We start from the raw sequence: 16,398 nt of genomic DNA, 5'->3' as shown, positions 1-16,398 counted from the left end.
TAAATAGGCTGGTAATTAGGCAAGTAAAATTATTGTCATAGCCCAGTTAGAAGGAACAGGTTTAGGACTAATGGAACAACCAAATCCAAAACCTCAAAAGGGGTCTAATAAAACATGAACCAGTTTAGAGACATCTCAAAAAGCATTTACAAACAGGGACACCTTTGATACTGTAGGTGATACAAACACAGCATGAAGTCCCCCTGGTCCTAAGAAATTTGGTTCTCAGTATTACATGCAGCCCAGAGAAATTATTTATACCACTCTGAATTGCTGCAAGGGAGTCAATAATTCACAGATGAAAGTGATTACAATCTCATCAGTTTGCCTCTTTCTGGTTATATTTTTCTCTTTCATGTGTTATCTATCAGGTTTTGTTGGCTAACTTCAAATCCAACTCCTGGCATAAAAGCAGGCCTTAGTTAAAAATATATTGAGTGTGAATTAATATGTGTGCTTGCTGGACCTTGAGGCATGATCTATATATGACATGCTAGGAAGGGGATTTTCTTATGTTATTGGTGGGGCCACACTTGGTGATGCTGTGAACAGGAGATATGTTGTGTCAGGGACCAAACTAGGGCCTTAAGTATGCTTGCCATATACCCTATCACTGTCCTATCACTGTCACATTGCTACATGGATACAGACTTCTTTTTTGGGGAGGGAACAACTGAACAGTACTCAGGGATTATTCATGGCTTTGCAGTTAGGGGTCATTTCTGCAAATCACTTCTGGAGCTCAAGGGATCATATAGAATTCCAGGGAATAAACCTAGGTGGCCACATACAAGGAAGTGTCCTATTCATTATACTATTGCTTCATGGACCTGGACATAAACTCTTAAGAATCATGAGATGCAGGATTTTCTTTCCTTTATCCAAAGGGTCCTGGGTATCACATATTTCAGTTTATCCTTAAAAAGTGACTCATCAGATCCTCAGAGTGATGTTGACTCTGCTATATAGATTGAATTTCAAGTTCAGAAGGGTCACAGTTAAAGCTCTGAATGGTTGCCATTAAATTAAGTTTATAAATAAATGTATTTTAAATGATTTGCATTTATATATAATCATTTTGGTTTTGGGGCCACACCTTGTGGTGCTAAGAATTTACTACTCCTGAAGGTGCTGAGCAACCAAATGAGGTGCCAGGGATTGAACCTGGGTTGGCACATGAAAGGCAAAACCTCTACCTGCTCTATTATCATACGGCCTCTCTAGCAGTAGTGTGTGTGTGTGTGTGTGTGTGTGTGTGTGTGTGTGTGTGTGTGTGTGATTTTGGGGCCACACCCGGCGTGCTCAGGGGTTATGTTTGGCTCTGCACTCAAAAATTGCTCCTGGCAGACTGAGGATCATATGGGATACTGGGAATTGAATCTGGATCCGTCCCAGGTTGGCTGCATACATGACAACATCCTACCACTGTACTATCACTCTGGCTCCCTCTCTAGCAGTATATTTAAACTAATATACAATGGTTTTATTCTTGACAATCGAGTATTTAAATCTTAGATTAACTGTGTTGAGCCTATCTCAGTGCCGGATAATTACATTTTTTGTTTTAACTTATGCCTTTAGCATAGGATGGATTTTCATAGCCTCCCTGTATATTTGCAACTGTATGTTTTGTACTTTAATTTTTGGGAAGAGAAGACAGATTTTTTTTCTGTAGAGAGATTAATTCTGTAAGTTCCAAAACAACAAGTTTAATATTAGTATTTATTTTTAAGGGCAAAGCCATGTTGCATATAATAACATAGCATTAAATGACACATGACCTATGTTGTCTAGTAAAGTTGAAATTATATTTACTCAAGAGTAGGTTTCTATCTCTTGCTTGTCATTTATGAATGGGTCTCCCAGTTTTCTCCTTTCCCAACCCTGTGTGTGTTAAAATGTAAACAATTCCAGTTGGAGTCAATGAAAGATTCAGTCTACATCCTTCTTGCTCTGGGAAGAGGTGAGACTCTACAGGATTTCCCTAAAGGTCCTTAACAAATCAGAAGTTTCCAATACTTCCAGGCTGAATGTTCTGAGGTAAATTTAATTTATATTTTCTGTTATCTTTTGTTGCTTCAGAGAGTTGTGTAATACTGAATGGAACTTAAAGTGGAAATGAACAAATAGGACTGATCCTTCCCTTTTCTCCCTGATCTTCAACAACTATAAATCCACAAAGGAGAATGGGGTTCCTCTTCTCTCTCTCTCTGTCTCTCTCTCTCTCTTCTTTCTCTTCTCCTCTTCCTTTCGACTCATAATCATACTCTCTTTTGTTGACATTCAAAACATTTGAGTACAATAGATGTTCTCCAATCTTTCAACACAATAATGAATCATGACAATTATTATAAACTGTAAATTCACAAGTTTAAATCCAGGGTAGGGTAGTGGATGGTTATGGTGAGCAGGATGTTTTGACAAAAGCAAGAAATATAAAAGGAAATATAGGAATTTTCTAAATGTGATACAAAGCAAGAAAAGTAGAGATTCAGAACAGATCTGGTTCCCAAAGGCACTGAAATCCTTTAAAAAATCTATCCAGTGGGAAAGGGTATTTGCAAAGGTTGATTGAGAACTGTCCTGAAGGGTGGCCTGAGTATTTTTTCTGTACAGTAATGGTGCTATTAGAAGCACCATAAAAACAAGGGAGACACTCTGAAGCCAAGAACATTAGCAACTGGACAATTAGACACGGGTTGTCCAACTGCTTCAAAGTCAATGTATATAACAAATATCTTGAAAATAAGAAATGCATACTCTTTGCTCTCATGGTAATATTTTAGAAGTACATTGTTGGGATAATTTGAGTTTCATATAAGGTTGTAGATACAAGATGCCCACATCAGCATTATTTATCACATAAAAATGAAACCAATGTGCATAAAAAGTTTGAATAAATTATGGGACTTTAGGCAATTACAAAATCTGTAATGTAGCATAGAGTGTCTCAAAGTAGTCTCTGATTACCTTTTGAATTTCTGTATTAGTGACCTCCCCCTTTTTATTTCCAATTTGGTTTATTAAGTTTCTTTTTCTCTCTTTCTTTGGGGGTGAGGGTGGAGGAATATGGGGTGCATTGGTGGTGGGAAGGTTGCACTGGTGAAGGGGGTGTACTTTTATGATTGAAACCCAACTACAAACATGTTTGTAATTGTGGTGCTTAAATATAGATAATAATAATAAACAAAAAATCTGTAATGTAGAGTGCTCTATACTGATGTGGAAAATAAAAGACTCCAAAATGGTATTTGGGGGAGTCTCTCTCAAGCAGTGCTCAGAGGACTCAGATCACCCCCAATGATACTTAAATTTGCTCTGTGGGTCAGATACTTTAATTTTTGGCTTGACTTACAACACTTGTGCATAGGATTTCTGGGGTCTGTCAGGACCCCAGAAGTGCTTTCAGTGATTTCAGAATCTTTCAGTGCTCAGGATCAAACATGGGGCCTGGTTCATATCAACTCTATGCTCTACCACTTGAGCTACCTACCCAATCCCTCAATACAGTATTTAAATATTGAAAATAATAATGACAATATGACAAAAATCTTGGGAACGCAAAATATTCACAATACATAGAGAAGGAAACTATTGTATAGCATTTTCATATTTTCTAATGTTTCTTCTCTTTCTTAAATGAACATGTTACTTTTTTATTCAGTAAGAAAAAGTGCCCAATAAATGTCATTTCTTAAAAATAAAAACTCAGGGCTATGAATCAATGGTAGAACACATATCTAGCATGTTCAGGAATCTAATTTCTATCCTTAGTATCAAAATGCATACTACCCCAACCCTGCTCCAGCAGTACTGAGTGTTGCCTCTAAAACATGCCAAATTTAGCTGAGGACATTTCTGAGGACACTCAGGAATTATGCTACTTTGCAGTATGTCTTATTCTGAACTTTGAACACATAAATATTGCAGAGCTCTACTTTTTAAGTCCATCTCCTGAGGATTCTCATGTTGGCTTAGAGACGCTGGGTTGGAAGACAATCTGAACATCACCAAGGCAGGATGCATGCAGTCATCGTTCTACAGAAGGCCAAGCTCCTTATGCATCAGAGTACATTCACCTGAGGACACTTCCTTACCTACTACACTATTTCCTGGAGAACATACATTTTCTGCTTGACACTGAGGACTTCTTTTATTGTGGGATGAGCTGTGAGCACTGACCATTTCAGGGACTTCTTAACTACCTACAGGAGGTCCAGGGCAAGCTGTGTTTAGGTTGTGCTTCCAAGAATTTGTATTGTAAAACACCTGGCTTCAATGTAGCATTATTTTCTTGAAAAACTAGAGGACAATCCCTTTGGAAGGGGGTGGATTAAAAATGTCTGTTGATCACCAACTTCCGAGAGTTAAACATTAACTATACTCATCTGTGGCTGTTCTGTCGTTCTCAGATTCCAGATGTTGTGTAAAGACTAGGGTCTGTATCTGGGAGGTACCAAACTCAATGCCTTGAAAGGTGTATGTGTTTTTCAGATTCTAGAAATAGTGTCGTCTCACCAAGAAATGGCAAGTAACTCCTGTAGGTGAGCTCACTGTTGCCTGTTGTGGTCATGCCCAAACCAAGGAGCATGAGCAGAAACATTATTCAAGTTTGCACCAGTGCAGCAGCTGAGAAAAGGGTTGGGTGACTATGCTGCACTAGTTAGAAAGGTAGTTTTGACTGTGCTGTGACCAGGAGAGAAAGAATGGAAGGGACCATAACCCTTCACTATTCTGAAAGGGTGACCTTTGGAAAGCACCTCTGTGAGAACTCAGGGGCGATGTTCAAAGCCCCACCGCGCACATGTTCCTCTGTTGCCTACTCTTTCTTTCTTCCTCTTTGAAATGAAAAATAAAGCCACCTGTCAAAGCTGGTGATATGTTCAGACCTGTAACCCACACAGATTCAGGAAGACTTCAAAGTGGAAACTCCTGGGATCTGATTACATTTCGTCGCAGATGGTGAATTTATGCCTTGAGCTTCCACCTTTGCTCTGACTTCTGTTCTTTAAGCTGGTGGAGAGAATATACAGTGGTGCTATTTGCAAACTAATGAGTCAAATGCCACATATTCTCGCAAACTTGACAGACTCCCTGAATTTCAACATAGCTGACATTAGCTGTGTTTATAGACTGGAAAATATTTGTATATTAAAAGATAAAATGTTCTTTAAGATCCTAACATCCCTAATAAGATATCTGTCAAACTTCAATTTGTGAATGTTGCTATAAAAAGAGATATGAAGGATAGGATTTGGGTAATTTGCCACTAAGCTGTTACATGGATACCTCTAAGAATATTGTCTGAGAAAATTTTACATATGTATGAGTTATTTTTCCAATATGTATGAAGGAGACTATGACAAAGAAAGGCAGACCAAGACACTGAATTATTCTTCAATAGCTCTCTTTACTCATTGTCTAGTGGTATTCAGTCAAGGCTCATGATGATATGGCCCTGACTTCACACCATACCACTGATTGGGAGACACATTTGATTTATATCCTTTGCTGTTTTGGAAAAGATTGGTATGCCACTTACTCATAAAGGACCTATCTAATCTTTGTTTATTTAGCTCTAAAATTCTATAATGCATATAGCCTGGATCATGTAACTTGTTTCTGGGATAGGGCTGACTATAAATCTGGAGCAATTTTGGTTACCCTATGATGCTTGTTCTCTCATTGCTACCAACATACATATACATATATATTTACTGAACTTCTATTAATCTCTGATTTCCATTCACAGTCTTAGCTAAATAAGAACAGAATTTGTTGAGTTTATTCTGGGGCATTTCTCCCCACATGTTGGGCTGAACAATACTGTCCAAGTGGGTGAACTTGCTTATCCTCAATCATGGGGAGTGAGCAGGCACTTATTTTCCAAATTAATGACAGCTGACACAGTTACTAGAGTACAGGTCCCCATGGTCCAAGGATTCTGATTTGTCTTCTGCTTTGAATGTGATGGAGTCATCAGGTAGTTTCTGTACAAGCTAAGTTGGACTCCTGAGTGCACCATCTAAGACAATTTGCTTTTGTGCATCATCTGACCCTATCTGGTAAACACCTCAAGTGGAGAAAGATATACCAAAGGGCATCTGTTTTGATATTGAATAAATCACCCAGCCTCTTAATTCTTCCTTAAAAGTATATAGAAAGAGAACACTTTTTAAGGCCTTAGATTAATCAAAGAAGGATGAAGAATACATCCCTAGATTATCAAATTATAGGATTACAAAATTTATGGGATTCCAAAATTCAGTATCCCAAGTGGATGTTAGATAACCATTCTTCCTGCCTCTTTTTTCCTCTCTCCATGTGGTACTTTGTACACTGAGGAAAATTTTGCCAGTCCCTTATTTTGATTATTGCCATCACCACTTGTCTTTTGGTCAGCAAAAGACAGTTAACATTTTGAAACTTTTTGCTTATGATTTTGGAGAAACAGAGCAAAAATCCTGCCCTCAAGTTGTTCATGGTCTTCTGGACTAAAAAGAACAATAGAGAGAGATCTAACAAGTGTACAGGGTTATAGAATTAGAGAGATACAAGAAGCCTGGATGATTGTGTTTTTCCAGAATTAATTGCTATGTGTATCCTCCTCAGGATTTTCTATCTATTATAAAGTCAGCATGTGGGATGAAGAAAGCCATACATGAAGATAATATTCTCTTTAACTATTAAAACAACTTTCCTTTGAGGGTTGAATGCTGATATCATCCTCACATCACTCTCAGATTGCTTAGAGAGTCTGGTTCTTAGTTTCTCAGAGCCACTTTTTGGATATCCTGACATAACTGTTCATGTTTTTCAGCAAACAAATTCCATGATTGGTTTAAATATCAGTTTCTCCTGTGCTGTTTTCTCCTGGATTTGACACCTTTTAATAGTCACAGAGCTTAATTTGCAGGCAATCCCCAAAGCTTTCTTATCTAGACTCAATCTTTTCTGGACATTTAAGAGTATTTGCCCACAACCTCCATAATTTCAACTTCCATGAAATTTTTACTTGTATGGAAACTCTCTTAGATACTTTGGGATATAGATTCCCTTTGCTTATTGCTGCTGCCTCTTACAATGCTTAAATTAGTGTTTGTATGTCTGGTAGATATTCAGTACATTTTTACTTTGGGTTACTCATTCTTTTATTCTTTATATTTTTAAAGCCAACCAATAAACGCTACTTGACTATTCATCTTTATAAGTTAAAGTGAACTCAAAATTTGGCATCACTAATAAATATGATAGGTTCTGTTTATTGAACACAAATTATATACCAAATGTAAAAATTACTTGCCTGATTTTATTTTCTTTTATTTAGGGTATGTGTTGGATCATACCAGGCTGTGCTCAAAGTTTATTCCTGGAGATGTGCACAGGTTTTGCCCAGTGATGCTCAGGGGACCAAACGGTATGTTGGAGGTCAAATCTAAGTTAGCCATATGCAAGACAAATGCTTTAACCACTCTACTATTGCTCTAGTCCTGGATGCTTCATTGTTTAACTCTTTATATAATTTTGCAAAATAAGTAGTTTTATGCTTTTATAGAAATTAGGAAACTTGATTACCTCTTTAGAGTCTGGGTAGAAAATGAACCTCTGTGTTGATTAGTCATTAAATACCAACCTCTGCCTGTTGTATAGTGAAATCTTTTCTCCCAAGGGTGCATTTGATTGGAAAGGAGAGGAACATATGTGGGAGGATAATACCTTTAGGATTTTCAAGTTTTCTAAAATGCAGAATATACTTTCCTTGGCAGTGCAAAACTTTGGTGAAAATTACTTCAAATAAAGCAATTATAAAAGAGAGTGTTATTAGGACTTAAAAAAACTGATTATGTGAATTGGAAAATTATATAGATTGAGCGTAGCTGGTTTTTTTTTTAATAATCTAAGACAGATTAAGAGGATCCATGTTAGAAATGTGTGTTTTATTTAACAATGTGTAGTACTTTAGACTCACATGGACTTCTGATGTTCTCTTAGGAAAGTGACATGAATGTTGCTGAATGAGTTTTCACAAGTTTTTTCTCATTCAGATTTTAGAAAAATAATCTTTGGTAGTTCCTGTGTCTCACAAATAAATTAGCACTAATTAATTCATACAACCTAGTTCATTTAGTTTTTGTTTTTAATAAGTCCATGCTCTTTTACTTTTGAAATCTTCAGAGATTTCCAGAATAGATCATTACCACCAAGTTGGTACTGACTTGCAGAGGCAATAAAACAAATAAAGCCATTAAAAATAATTTGAACAAAAGGAGAAACTTGATATTATGCCATCTACATTTGGTTAAAATGACATTTTTAAGTTCTCTTTCATCTTACTAAACAGATCTCTGAAGAAAAAATGTGATTAATAAATTATCCTCCATAAATCTTATGATAACTATTATAGTCTTTGGAGAATTATGAATCCACATCTGGAAAAAGTATTTTATATGCTACTGCCTATAAAACAGCATGCCATGCATTTTACAAGTGCACGTTAGTAAGTAAAAATACGGTATGTTTTTTGTGTTCATCATTTTCCCCTCCAAAAGGAGTGTAAGCCTAGTTTATTTCATAATAAAGAGTGCTAATAAAGTTTATATGATTCTTGTTTTCCTCCCTTACTTTAGTGCCGATGCAGTTTCACTAGGTGACTTGGAATACGTTTACTATCAGAGCACCAGGAAGCTTTCATTATAAGCTGAGTTGGTTGTCCCCTCAGAATCCCTTGCATGGGCAGAAGCCAGCTGGTCCAACGGGGTGGCAGAAACATCACAAGCATAGACTGAAGCCATTGGAGCCACACACTTCACTTTTTTTTGGCTCTTAAATTTGATTCCTTTTATATTATTTCAAATGCATAGGTTTCACAAAGCAGAGATTCAAAATGCAAGATTGGCTTACTTTTAGAATTAGAAATTTGATTAAACTTAAACATTTGTTAAATAAAATGAGTAAAGTACTTTGAGAGCCAACAATGTCCCTTGGAAATAGAAAATGTTTTCTCGTTTCCAAGCAGATGTTTGCAATAAGAAGTGGCTGGTGAGTGAAAGGGAAGGACGCCATTAAGTGAAGGTAACCCCTCCAGAGGTTTATGGGGCTCTGCAGTTATGCGAGCACCATCAGTGATAAATATCACAATAGAGGTTGCAATGTCCCAGATTTTATTTTCTTTTTTTTTTTTTTTTTTTTTTTTTTTTTTTTTTTTTTGTTTTTGGGCCACACCCGGTGACGCTCAGGGGTTACTCCTGGCTATGCGCTCAGAAGTCGCTCCTGGCTTGGGGGACCATATGGGACGCCGGGGGATCGAACCGCGGTCCGTCTCCTAGGCTAGCGCAGGTAAGGCAGGCACCTTACCTCGAGCGCCACCGCCCGGCCCCCCAGATTTTATTTTCATGAGGATCCTTGAATACGCTTTAACTCAAGCCACAGAAGACATTTAATGGCTATAGTAAAGCATAACCTAAATTGCTTTCACTAAGTAACATTAGTGGGGAAAAAAAGATGTAGAGGCGTTATTTCTAGAGAAATAATTGACAGGACCCTGTAACAATAACACCTGTAAACCAGCTTTTCTTTTATTTAGATTTTGGAAAATCAAAGGCTAGACTTGCACTAAAATAATCCCCGTCTCCAGAGAGTTTTAATGCATTTATCTTTAGGACCTTGATTTTAGCCATTCAGTGACCATAAGAAGGCCTTAGCTCTTGTTGAAATGGTGGTGACTGTAGAACAAGTTCCCGGAGCCTACCCCTTTTAGCTCACTGATGAAGAATTGTCTAAGAGCAGAGTGGGAAAAGAACGAATATTTTTGAGGCTAGTAACCAGCACAGACAGACTAGAATTCATGCTTTCTAACTTCGGATCCTAACTCCTTCAGCAGATTAATAATACTAGAAATGTTTCTAGTTTAAAATATGGGGCTGGGTCCAGAGTTTGTGGAGCAAGCTGTAGGACGTTTGCCTTGTGTGCTCTAACCTAGGACGGACCAAGAATCGATCCCCCAGCGTCCCATATGGTCCCCCAAGCCAGGAGCGATTTCTGAACGCATAACAAGGAGTAACCCCTGAGCGTCGCTAAGTGTGCCCCCCCAAAAACAAAATAAAATAATATAAATATGGGGCTGGAGAGATATTAAAGTGGGTAGGGCACTTGCCTTGCATGTGGCCAAATGGGTTTCTATCCCTGGCATTCCTTATGGTCACTAAAGCTGTACAATGAATAATTTCTGAGTGCACTGCCAGGAGGAAGCCCTGAATACCATGGGTGTGACCCCAGAACCAAATAATAAATGAAATAAAATGAAGTTGGAGCAGCTTTGCATGTGGTAAGTAGGGTTACTGTTTCTTTTAATAGATTATCATAAACATTCCTTTAAATCTTATTCAACAAAGATCATCGAAAGAACCTCTAATAAAAATGCATACTCTATGAGATAGGGAAACCAGTTACTTTGGCATTCTCGTTGTAATTGTACTATTTAAGGTTTCCAATTTATTTTTTCTAAGAACTAGATGTGTGAGGTCTTATTATTTTAACAATAGTTATGTATCTATATTTCTTCATTTTTAAAATAAGCTCATAAGGCATAATTGCAAAGATGCCTTTTAGATAAGAGTTAAGGCATTATTTCAAATACATGTTAGAGCATTGAATAATGGGATTTAATATCTGACCTAGTTTCTAATGAATGTCCTTAGATACACTATACTTAGATACACTATTAATCATTTTAGTGTAGCAAAACCATCCCCAAACTCAGAGATGGGGAACAATAGATTTTTACTTAATTACTGATTCTGGGGTTTGATGGTCTGGACTGGATTCACCAATATGTGTCAGTAACCTGACTTCTAGTCATTGGGAAAATGAAGGCACCTGGTTTCCTGTTTTCTCAAGGCTAACAGCAACTTCATTCACCTGATCCAAGAGATAGAATTTAGTAGACATGATGAAGCTCACTTGAGGCCTGGATTTGGAACTGTGCACTATTATTTTCATGAATATATATATTCCCAAACACAGGACCAAACAGATTTATGAGGAAGAGAAAATGGCCTTTATCCTCCCTGGGAGGAGTTGCAAAATCTTAGAGTGACACGAGCCTGGATATTAATGGAGAATTTTAGTTTTATTTTTTCAAATTAACAGGGTGTCGAACTCCTGTTACTTAGAATAATAGATGTTCCCTGAATCAAGTACTGAGTCTGAGTTTCATGGTCAGTTAAAAATTAAAATTGCTGTGGGAGCGTATCTCAGTTAAATATTGGGAATATTTTTAATGTAACAAATAGGAACACTTTTAACCAAGTACCAATTACCCTTTATTCCATTTTTATATATATTGTTAAATGCATTTATATAAATAAATGTACATAATAATGGTTTACCACCAAAAATGTAAAAAGAATATTATATTTCTTTTTTTTTTTTTTTTTTTTTTTTTTTTTTTTTTTGCAATGTAGTATACTTTTTTTTTTTTTTTTATTTAAACACCTTGATTACATACATGATTGTGTTTGGGTTTCAGTCATAAAAGGAACACCACCCATCACCAGTGCAACATTCCCATCACCCAAGTCCCAAATCACCCTCCTCCCCACCCAACCCCCGCCTGTACCCTAAACAGGCTCTACATTTCCCTCATACATTCTCAATATTAGGACAGTTCAAAATGTAGTTATTTCTCTAACTAAACTCATCACTCTTTGTGTTGAGCTTCCTGAGGTGAGCTGGAACTTCCAGCTCTTTTCTCTTTTGTGTCTGAAAATTATTATTACAAGGGTGTCTTTCATTTTTCTTAAAACCCATAGATGAGTGAGACCATTCTGCGTTTTTCTCTCTCTCTCTGACTTATTTCACTCAGCATAATAGATTCCATGTACATCCATGTATAGGAAAATTTCATGACTTCATCTCTCCTGACAGCTGCATAATATTCCATTGTGTATATGTACCACAGTTTCTTTAGCCATTCATCTGTTGAAGGGCATCTTGGTTGTTTCCAGAGTCTTGCTATGGTAAATAGAGCTGCAATGAATATAGGTGTAAGGAAGGGGTTTTTGTATTGTATTTTTGTGTTCCTAGGGTATATTCCTAGGAGTGGTATAGCTGGATCGTATGGGAGCTCGATTTCCAGTTTTTGGAGGAATCTCCATATCGCTTTCCATAAAGGTTGAACTAGACAGCATTCCCACCAGCAGTGGATAAGAGTTCCTTTCTCTCCACATCCCCGCCAACACTGTTTATTCTCATTCTTTGTGATGTGTGCCATTCTCTGGGGTGTGAGGTGGTATCTCATCGTTGTTTTGATTTGCATCTCCCTGATGATTAGTGATGTGGAACATTTTTTCATGTGTCTTTTGGCCATGCGTATTTCTTCTTTGTCAAAGTGTCTGTTCATTTCTTCTCCCCATTTTTTGATGGGGTTAGATGTTTTTTTCTTGTAAAGTTCTGTCAGTGCCTTGTATATTTTGGAGATTAGCCCCTTATCTGATGGGTATTGGGTGAATAGTTTCTCCCACTCAGTGGGTGGCTCTTGTATCCTGGGCACTATTTCCTTTGAGGTGCAGAAGCTTCTCAGCTTAATATATTCCCATCTGTTAATCTCTGCTTTCACTTGCTTGGAGAGTGCAGTTTCCTCCTTGAAGATGCCTGTAATGTCCTGTAGTGTTTTGCCTATGTGCTGTTCTATATATCTTATGGTTTTGGGGCTGATATCGAGGTCTTTAATCCATTTGGATTTTACCTTTGTACATGATGTTAGCTGGGGGTCTAAGTTTAATTTTTTGCAAGTGGCTATCCAATTGTGCCAACACCACTTGTTGAAGAGGCTTTCCCTGCTCCATTTAGGATTTCCTGCTCCTTTATCAAAAATTAGATGGTTGTATCTCTGGGGAACATTTTCTGAGTATTCAAGCCTATTCCACTGATCTGAGGACCTATCCTTATTCCAATACCATGCTGTTTTGATAACTGTTGCTTTGTAGTACAGTTTAAAGTTGGGAAAAGTAATTCCTCCCATATTCTTTTTCCCAATGATTGCTTTAGCTATTCGAGGGTGTTTATTGTTCCAAATGAATTTCAAAAGTGTCTGATCCACTTCTTTGAAGAATGTCATGGGTATCTTTAGAGGGATGGCATTAAATCTGTATAATGCCTTGGGGAGTATTGACATTTTGATGATGTTAATCCTGCCAATCCATGAGCAGGGTATGTGTTTCCATTTCCGTGTGTCCTCTCTTATTTCTTGGAGCAGAGTTTTATAGTTTTCTTTGTATAGGTCCTTCACATATTTAGTCAAGTTGATTCCAAGATATTTGAGTTTGTGTGGTACTATTGTGAATGGGGTTGTTTTCTTAATGTCCATTTCTTCTTTATTACTGTTGGTGTATAGAAAGGCCATTGATTTTTGTGTGTTAATTTTGTAGCCTGCCACCTTGCTATATGAGTCTATTGTTTCTAGAAGCTTTTTGATAGAGTCTTTAGGGTTTTCTAAGTAGAGTATCATGTCATCTGCAAACAGTGAGAGCTTGACTTCTTCCTTTCCTATCTGGATTCCCTTGATATCCTTTTCTTGCCTAATCGCTATAGCAAGTACTTCCAGTGCTATGTTGAATAGGAGTGGTGAGAGAGGACAGCCTTGTCTTGTGCCAGAATTTAGAGGGAAGGCTTTCAGTTTTTCTCCATTGAGGATAATATTTGCCACTGGCTTGTGGTAGATGGCCTTCACTATATTGAGAAAGGTTCCCTCCATTCCCATCTTGCTGAGAGTTTTGATCAAGAATGGGTGTTGGACCTTATCAAATGCTTTCTCTGCATCTATTGATATGATCATGTGGTTTTTATTTTTCTTGTTATTGATGTTGTGTATTATGTTGATAGATTTACGGATGTTAAACCAGCCTTGCATTCCTGGGATGAAACCTACTTGATCGTAGTGGATGATCTTCTTAATGAGGCATTGAATCCTATTTGCCAGGATTTTGTTGAGGATCTTTGCATCTGCATTCATCAGTGATATTGGTCTGTAATTTTCTTTTTTGGTAGCGTCTCTGTCTGGTTTAGGTATCAAGGTGATGTTGGCTTCATAAAAGCTATTTGGAAGTGTTTCTGTTTGTTCAATTTCATGAAAGAGTCTTGCCAAGATTGGCAGTAGTTCCTCTTGGAAAGTTTGGTAGAATTCATTAGTGAATCCATCTGGACCTGGGCTTTTGTTTTTCGGCAGACATTTGATTACTGTTTTAATTTCATCAATGGTGATGGGGGTGTTTAGATATGCTACATCCTCTTCCTTCAACCGTGGAAGATTATAAGAGTCCAAGAATTTATCCATTTCTTCCAGGTTCTCATTTTTAGTGGCGTAGAGTTTTTCAAAGTAGTTTCTGATTACCCTTTGAATCTCTGTCATATCAGTAGTGATCTCTCCTTTTTCATTCCTGATACGAGTTATCAAGTTTCTCTCTCTCTCTTTCTTTGTTAGGTTTGCCAGTGGTCTATCAATCTTGTTTATTTTTTCAAAGAACCAACTTCTGCTTTCGTTGATCTTTCGGATTGTTTTTTGAGTTTCCACTTCGTTGATTTCTGCTCTCAGCTTTGTTATTTCCTTCTGTCTTCCTGTTCTTGGGTCCTTTTGTTGAGCATTTTCTAGTTCTATTAGCTGTGTCATTAAGCTACTCAGGTAAGCTCCTTCTTCCTTCCTGATGTGTGCTTGCAAAGCTATAAATTTTCCTCTCAGTACTGCTTTTGCTGTGTCCCATAAGTTCTGAGAGTTTGTGTCTTTATTGTCATTTGTTTCCAGGAACCTTTTTATTTCCTCCTTGATTTCATCTCGGACCCACTGGTTATTGAGCATGAGGCTGTTTAACTTCCAGGTGTTAAAGTGTTTCTTCTGAGTCCCTTTGGAGTTCACAAATAATTTCAGAGCCTTGTGGTCAGCGAAGGTAGTCTGCAAAATTTCTATCCTCTTGATCTTATGGAGGTATGTTTTATGTGCCAGCATGTAGTCTATCCTGGAGAATGTCCCATGTACATTGGAGAAGAATGTGTATCCAGGTTTCTGGGGATGGAGTGTCCTATATATATCCACTAGGCCTCTTTCTTCCATTTCTCTCCTCAGGTCTAGTATATTCTTGTTGGGTTTCAGTCTGGTTGACCTGTCCAGTGTTGACAAAGCCGTGTTTAGGTCCCCCACAATTATTGTGTTGTTGTTGATATTATTTTTCAGATTTGTCAGGAGTTGTATTAAATATTTTGCTGGCCCCTCATTCGGTGCATATATGTTTAGGAGAGTGAATTCTTCCTGCTCTACGTACCCCTTGATTAATATAAAATGTCCGTCTTTGTCCCTTACAACCTTCCTGAGTATAAAGTTTGCATTATCTGATATTAGTATGGCCACTCCAGCTTTTTTATGGGTGTTGTTTGCTTGGATAACTTTTCTCCAGCCTTTTATTTTGAGTCTATGTTTGTTCTGACTATTCAGGTGCGTTTCTTGTAGGCAGCAGAAGGTTGGATTGAGTTTTTTGATCCATTTAGCCACTCTGTGTCTCTTAACTGGTGCATTTAGTCCATTGACGTTGAGAGAAAGAATTGTCCTGGGATGTAACGCCATCTTTATTTCAAAATTTGGTGTGTCTTTTGGGTAGTCTTGTCTTAGATTAGGTCTTTCAGTTTTTCTCTTAAGACTGGTTTTGTGTCTGTGAAGTTTCTGAGCTGTTTTTTGTCTGTGAAACCATGTATTCTTCCATCAAACTGGAAAGTGAGTTTTGCTGGGTATAGTATTCTGGGTGAAGCATTCATTTCATTCAGTCTTGTCACAATATCCCACCACTGCTTTCTGGCATTGAGCGTTTCTGGTGACAGGTCTGCTGTAAATCTCAGGGAAGCTTGCTTGAACATGATTTCCCCTTTTGATCTTGCTGTTTTCAGAATTCTGTCTCTATCTGTGGGATTTGTCATTGTGACTAGGATGTGTCTTGGGGTGGTTTTTCTGGGGTCTCTTTTGGTTGGTACTCTTCGGGCATGCAGGATTTGATCACATATATTCTTTGGCTCTGGGAGTTTCTCTTTAATGATGTTCTTGACCATTGATTCTTCCTGGAAATTTTCTTCCTGGGTCTCTGGGACTCCAATGATTCTTAAGTTGTTTCTGTTGATCTTATCATAGACTTCTATTTTCGTCTGTTCCCATTCTTTGACTAATTTTTCCATTGTCTGCTCATTTGCTTTAAGTTTTTTGTCCAATCTCTCCTGCTGTATGGAATTGTTATGTATCTCATCTTCCACAGCACCAAGTCTATTCTCAGCTTCTGATACCCTGTCCCAGAGCTTATCCATTTTGTCATTCACTTCGTTTACTGAGTTTTTCAGGCCTGTTAGTTGACATGTTATTTCAGTTTG

This window comes from Suncus etruscus, chromosome 12, assembly GCF_024139225.1.
Source record: "Suncus etruscus isolate mSunEtr1 chromosome 12, mSunEtr1.pri.cur, whole genome shotgun sequence".
NCBI classification, from domain to species: Eukaryota; Metazoa; Chordata; class Mammalia; order Eulipotyphla; family Soricidae; genus Suncus; species Suncus etruscus.
Note: the sequence above shows the minus strand (reverse complement) of the source record.